Source organism: Nylanderia fulva, unplaced genomic scaffold (assembly GCF_048542155.1).
Source record: "Nylanderia fulva isolate GAGA-0341 unplaced genomic scaffold, ASM4854215v1 Scaffold1044, whole genome shotgun sequence".
NCBI lineage: Eukaryota > Metazoa > Arthropoda > Insecta > Hymenoptera > Formicidae > Nylanderia > Nylanderia fulva.
In genome coordinates this window covers 1-7254 of record NW_028189242.1, presented here as the reverse complement: position 1 = coordinate 7254, position 7254 = coordinate 1, and the positions used below count along the sequence as shown (strand labels likewise).

Sequence of the window (7254 nt, the reverse complement as noted above, 5' to 3'; positions counted from 1 at the left end):
GAAGCACTTTACTATATATGTAAGTTCCATAAAATAATCTTATACTTTTCAATGTATAAGGTTTATGGAACTCGCATATATATAGTTAAAGTCGGAATACAATTAATCCTCATCAAAAGATCCAATTAGTCTGATCGCTGCATAGAAGTGTTAAACCATTGTTTTATATGGTCTTCAACTACGGAAACCTGCACCTTAGGAAACTTCTTGAAACAAACACCTATAATTGAAAAAAAACAATAAAGCAGGAGTAATTTAATTCTAATCAGCAAACAATAATTTAACTTTAAATATATATTTCTAATATATTTGTTCATTAATTGAATATACATATATATATATATGTATATATATATATATATACGAGGGTCACTATTTATATTTCGGGAATTGGCAACACTGATGTCATGTGAGTCCATCTGACGGTTCCATTGTAAAGTTTGACATTTTTGACGATATACGTACTCAGAACATTTTGTCATACGGACGCTATTTGTTTATTTTATATTTAGTTGAAAGTTTCGTCTCGGCAAAAAATGGAACTGAATCGTAAACATTTTCGTGCGATGATTTTTTACGACTTTTGACGTGGATTATCACAACAAGAGTGCGTCAATCAACTTAATTTGACTTTTGGCGATGAAGCTCTATCAAAAACCACTGTGTATCGCTGGTATAGTGAATTCAATCGTGGTCGTAGTTCGCTGTCCGACGAGTTTCGTGAAGGTCGTCCAAAATCGACTGTAGTGCCAGAAAACATCGATGCTGTGCACGAAATGATTAAGCAAGATCGTCATGTAACCTATTGTGAGATTGAGGCATTTCTAAGCATTAGTTCCACCAGCATATATGCGATTTTACATGAACACTTAGCTGTGCGAAAGTTATGTTCGCGTTGGATCCCACATAATTTGACAATCGCTCAAAAAAAGGCTCGTGTCGATTGGTGCAAAGGAATGCTTAAGAAATACAATCGCGGTGCTTTAAAAGACGTTTATAAAATCGTGACGAATCATGGATATATTCGTATGAGCCCGAAAATAAGCAGCAGTCGACTGTATGGGTGTTCCAAAATGAACCAAATCCAACAAAAGTTGTTCGCGCACGAAGCATTTCAAAGAAAATGGTGGCCTGTTTCTTCGGAAAAACTGGTCATATTGCAACAGTGCCTCTAGAGGATCGTAGAACAGTAAATTCTGAGTGGTACACAACCATCTGTTTGCCAGAAATCTTCGGTGAAATAAGGAAAACAAACAACCCATACAGCACCGATAGATTGCAAAAACATTACAACAATCTTTCACCGCAATATTGCAATATTGCAAATTCACTGCAAAATGTTGCTACATCATTGCTGTTGAATTGCAGCAATGTTAAAATGTCCGCTTTTTGGAAGATTGCAACAAAATATTACAACAATATTGCAATGTTATGAATTTGCAATAATGCATTGTTATTGCAACCATAAACTAATGTTGCATATACAGGTATATAAATGTAAATAAATCATTAATGAAAATACGTTGTAATTAATTTATATATATTACAATATATAAATATATATTACAATATATATACATTATAGAATTTGGATTACATGCAATATTTCCGAAATATTAATGTCATGTTGCTACAAGTGTGCTGGAATTTTGTGCACCTATATCTCTGCAATGTCTTTATAATGTTGCATTGCAACTTGCAACATTGCAACGTTGCTGCAATATAATTGCAATAATCTGTGCTGTATGGGAAGAGACGTCGGATTGTTCTTCATCATGACAATGCGAGCTCTCACACATCGGCTCAAACAAGAGACTATTTGAGCACTCAAAACATCGAATTGATAGATCATCCGCCGTACAGCCCTGATTTGGCACCCAATGATTTCTTTTTGTTCCCATCCGTGAAGAATAAACTGCGTGGTCAACGATTTTCATCGCCCGAAGAAGCTATTGAAGCGTTCAAAAATCATGTTTTGGAGATACCTCATTCGGAATGGAATAAATGCTTTGAAAATTGGTTTAAGCGCATGCAAAAGTGTATCGATCATCGTGGCGAGTACTTTGAAAAACAATAAAAATATATTCGCAGCTTAACTATTTGTTTTTGTTCCTATTCCCGAAATATAAATAGTGACCTTTTTTTAAATCGGCCAACAGAGCCAAAACACGAAAAATTAATTATTCGGAACTGTATCTCTTGGTTTGAGATCACTAAGTTCCATATATAAATTAATCTCGAAACTTACATATGGAGAAATAGGCGCGAAAAATATAGGTCCGAAAAGTCGCTGAAGCGGGAATCGAACCGTCTTTTACTTTCCGGGCGACTGCTCTTACCAACTAAGCTATTCAGACCCTTTCGATCCTATATTTTTCATTTGCCTTTTAGTAGATGTTAGTAAATAACGTCGTGATTAGGCCAAGGCATGAATAAAATCAGAAAGAAATATTTTTATCGGCTCTTAATATTAAGAATATAAATATGCTGTTTTTTTAAATCGGCCGACAGAGCCAAAGCACGAAAAATTAATTATTCGGAACTGTATCTCTTGGTTTGAGATTACTAAGTTCCATATATAAATTAATCTCGAAATTTCGCGCCTATTTCTCCATATGTAAGTTTCGAGATTAATTTATATATGGAACTTAATGATCTCAAACCAAGAGATACAGTTCCGAATAATTAATTTTTCGTGCTTTGGCTCTGTTAGCCGATTTAAAAAAACGGCATATTTATATTCTTAATATTGAGAGCCGATAAAAATATTTCTTTCTGATAAATGATTTATATAAAAGTATTTTAGAGATTGAATATAATAATACTATTATTATCAAAACAGAGCAGTAGTTAGATGAGAATAAATCATATAAATCATTTATTTATTACAAAAAATTATCACTAAAACTTTATAATCAATTATATTCATAAAAGATTTTTATATATTTTTAGATTATAAAAATTATTTTTATTTATGTAATACAGATTATTTTTAAAAAATTATATATACGTGTGCATGTATGAAAGAATGCAATGTAGAAAAGAGAGAAGAGACAGAGAGACAGAAACAGAAACACAGAGAGACAGATAGATCGATAGATAGATAGATAGATAGATAGGTTGATCGATAGGTAGATCAATAGATAGTTTGATAGATAGACAGGCAGATAGCTAAATAAATCGATAGGTATGTATATATATATATATATATATATATATATATATATATATATATATATATTTCTTTATAAACATTTTCTACGCATATATACGCATACATACATACATACATACATACATGCATGCATATAAAGAAATATACTAACCTTTTCATCCAGCCTTTCTTGAAGGAAACTATGTTGACAAAGAGGTAGACGTTTTGCGTGATATTATTCTATGTATGAGAGAGACGAAGAAAATATGACTGTCTGTCCTTGTCTAACTGCACGATTGCAGCTTCATCTATCGCGACATCGCGTAACTAATTTTCTGCTCTGTATTATTCCTAAATGTCATTTCGCACATACACATGTGAATGAAATATTCCACGATCGAGATCTTTTTTATTAGACTTCTAAACTTATTTCTGCAAGGTCACTAATATTCCTTTATGCAATCTTTTGAAGGAAGCGGTCTTATTTTGTACGTATAAATTGTGAAACTTTTATACAAGCAAATATTGTGACGTGACGCGAGAAGCCAAAAAAAACTTTTTTGTCTTTTTATCACAAATTCAGACCGCTTCTTCCTTTATTATTGTATTAACTTTCGTCGGACCGTGCAATCGTGGAAAAGCATTTGTTATTCTATTAACACAATAAAAACTTCTCGATAGTGACAAAATATAATCGGTTTGGTCAGTAAAAGTAGACCTCCGGCATCCCCTTAATAATATCTTCTTTTTTATTAAATAAATATTTTAATCTATCATGAATTGTTTTAAAAATAAAATCTGTTGGGTAGCCGTTATCAATTAAAATTTCTATTATTACCACCATAGGTCTGTTCTTTTCAGCTGAACTGGCTACACTAGTTCAGAGGTTATCTCTTTCCTTCCAATGTCGAGCAAAAAAGACAACCTCTGAACTAGTGTAGCCAGTTCAGCCGAAAAGAACAGACCTCATTGCATTGCTCACGCGGACGCACCGTAGAGAGACAAGGACCGATAATCTCGTTTCTCTACCGTGCCGACATTCGCCATGGGTAGCGACTGTTGCGCGTCCCTAGCGGGCCCGAGCAGAACCTTCATAGTCGTTATCTTTGCGGTTCAAAGATCGGGCGCATATACAAGTTTTCAGTTTTATTAAAACGTAAAATATAACTTTTATAATTATCATTAGTAATTTGATTGATTATGTTGGAGGTGGTTCAAGAGCGTATGTTGAAGGAGATAATGTGCTGAAGACAAACCACCTTATGTACGTGGGAATAACTTCAAAAAAAGCAGAAGAAAAAAAATAATGTGCTTGTGCTTGAAAAACTCGGATTTGGTTGGCCCACCACATGAAATTCATTTAATTATTAATGTAGCTAATAAAATAAATATATCTTGCATATGTTCTTGCAAAACAGGCCAATATGACAAATGTAAACACAGTATTGCCTTATTAATGCACTTAATTAGGTAAATATAAAATCAACAATTTTATTTTCATATACCTATTGCGATGCATTAAATTAATATATTTTTTTTATTCTTGAAGAACGACTGTTGAAGACATCGAAGAATCAAGCTGTACAGACGTTAAACAAAAGTGGGGAAAATTTAAAAAAAAATGCAAAATTGATGTATAAAGTTACACCAATAAAAAAATTTAAAAAAAATTAAATTATTTAAAATTTAAAAATTTAAAATTATGTTAATTATAATATGCATACACATAAATAATGTATTACACGTCAAATGCTACAAATCATTATTTACCTGTTAACAATTTTATTACTTTTCTTTTTATTTATAATATATTTTATTATCTCTAATTTAATATATAATATTTGGTGAACACTTCATCCTTTCTTATACTTATTAAATTCTGCGATGAAATAGCTTCCTTTTTCAATTTAAAAATTTTGCTGGCTGATCCTGTAGAACAAATATTGTTCATATAAATATAATTTTTAATGTATTAATTAAAATTTAATTGCTTATATTCAATATGTATTTACCAGGGTTGGGAAAGTTACTTTGTAAAAATAATTAGTTACAGTTACAGTTATTTTATTGAAAAAGTAACTAGTTACAGTTACAAGTTACTGATTTTTAAAAATAACTCGTTACAGTTACAGTTACTCAAAAAGTAACGAGTCGTTACTTTTCAGTTACTTTTTAAAAATAATTATACATTATTTTAAATATAAGGAGCTTACATTTTATGCACAATCACAGTCAAGTATTTAAAAAAATTCTTGAATGTAATATTGATCGATTTGGTTGCGACTTTGCAATTACCATCAATGTATGAATGACCTTTATATACAACAGTAAAAATAGTTATAGTAACTTACTAAATGGTAATCGCAAAGTCGCAAGCAAATCGATCAATTATTACATTTAAGAATTTTTTTAAATACTTGACTGTGATTGGTCGATCTTAATTATGTGTTAAATTATTTTATGTACACAAAATGAAAATTTTAAGTAAAAGATTAAATCATATGAAGATCGATATGCTACTGTTATCAAAATTTAATTTAACAATATAACGGCTACTAAACTTAAACGATACTTTTAGCGGATGTTTCCAAAAAAAGTAACTAATAAAGTAACTGTTAAAATAGTTACTAGTTACTAAAAAAATGTAACTAAGTTACAGTTACAGTTACAGATGGAGAAAAGTAACGAAGTTAAGTTACAGTTACCGAAAAAAAAGTAACTGTAACTGTAACTTCGTTACAAGTAACTCGTTACAGACAGTTACAGATGGAGAAAAGTAACGAAGTTAAGTTACAGTTACCGAAAAAAAGTAACTGTAACTGTAACTTCGTTACAAGTAACTCGTTACTTCCCAACCCTGGTATTTACCAATCAAATAATAATCTTTTTTAGTAAATCGCAGACTACATACAAACATATGTTTTGTTACATTTTTAATTATGTTGCAACTACTTATCCACTTTTTTTTAATTCTTTATTTTTGGGAAAACAAAAAGTATAGAAGCACGGTTCTCGGTACTCCGCGGGTCGCACGAGCTGGGGTACTTTGCTATAGTTTACGTCACGTATACTGTACTATCTATAGCATTTCAGTACAGTATACGTGACGTAAACTATAGCAAAGTACCTCAGCTCGTGCGACCCGCGGAGTACCGAGAACCGTGCTTCTATACTTTTTGTCTATGCTGTATACTGGTTGTTTCGTCTGCAACCTCCTACTGAGATTTTTTTATCTTATCTGAAACGCGGAAAGTGTGTTGGAATTGTAATAAAAAATGACATTCAAACATATTGAAATGCCGTCTTTCTAATCACAGCTTGCGCTTATTAAGAAAATTTATCGTTACTAGAAACTGTTTATCATCGAAATTATATATGTCTACCCTCGACAGTTACAATGAATAAAAAGGTACAAGTTTATTTTGATGTAAAAAGGTTTTTAATCTTACATTTTTATGAGAGAAAGAGTAGAAAAGAGCGACGTCGATTATTGCAACTCATTATTTGCAAATAGGAAAAAAATTAAAGGAACTAATTTTTCTTTAAATTTTCTAACTTTTCTTACAATGTATATCGCTTAATTTATATAACATTTCAGTTTCATATAATTATTTTTAATGGCATATATTAATATTCAATATATATCATAATATTCAATTCTTGTTATTTTGGTTAAAAATTTTTTAATGAAAGTATACTTTATTCTAAATAAAATTAACTCATCGTAAACAAATTGATCTGTGTGCATATATAGTTTTATGTTAGAAATATGAATAATCGTATACTTTGTATGTACAGGAGCAGGGACACACAGGCTATAGAATAGAACGAGGATACATTTTGGAGAATTAAAAGTCCCAATAGACAAGTATTACGGTGCACAAACTCTTCGAGCAGTAATGAACTTTCCAATTGGTGGTACATTTGAACGTATGCCTGTAGAAAATAGTAATGCTATATAAATTATTATTTTTATTATTATATTATTTTTCAGCTCTTTTAAAAGTAATCAATTATTTTGCAGTATGGAGTAATAGTTGCTCTGGGTATATTAAAAAAGCTGCTGCGGAGGTAAACAAAGAATGTGGCTTTATGGATGC

The 7254-nt window shown here is 31.0% G+C and overlaps 1 long non-coding RNA gene across 1 annotated transcript; it reads left to right on the top strand.

Annotated features, from left to right (window-relative positions):
- The first annotated feature begins 3530 nt into the window (after positions 1 to 3530).
- Positions 3531 to 4818, top strand: LOC146725087 (uncharacterized). The gene is made up of 3 exons (XR_014925114.1): positions 3531 to 3642; positions 4364 to 4624; positions 4704 to 4818. It is a non-coding gene; the product is annotated as an uncharacterized LOC146725087 (long non-coding RNA).
- Positions 4819 to 7254: the final 2436 nt, after the last annotated feature.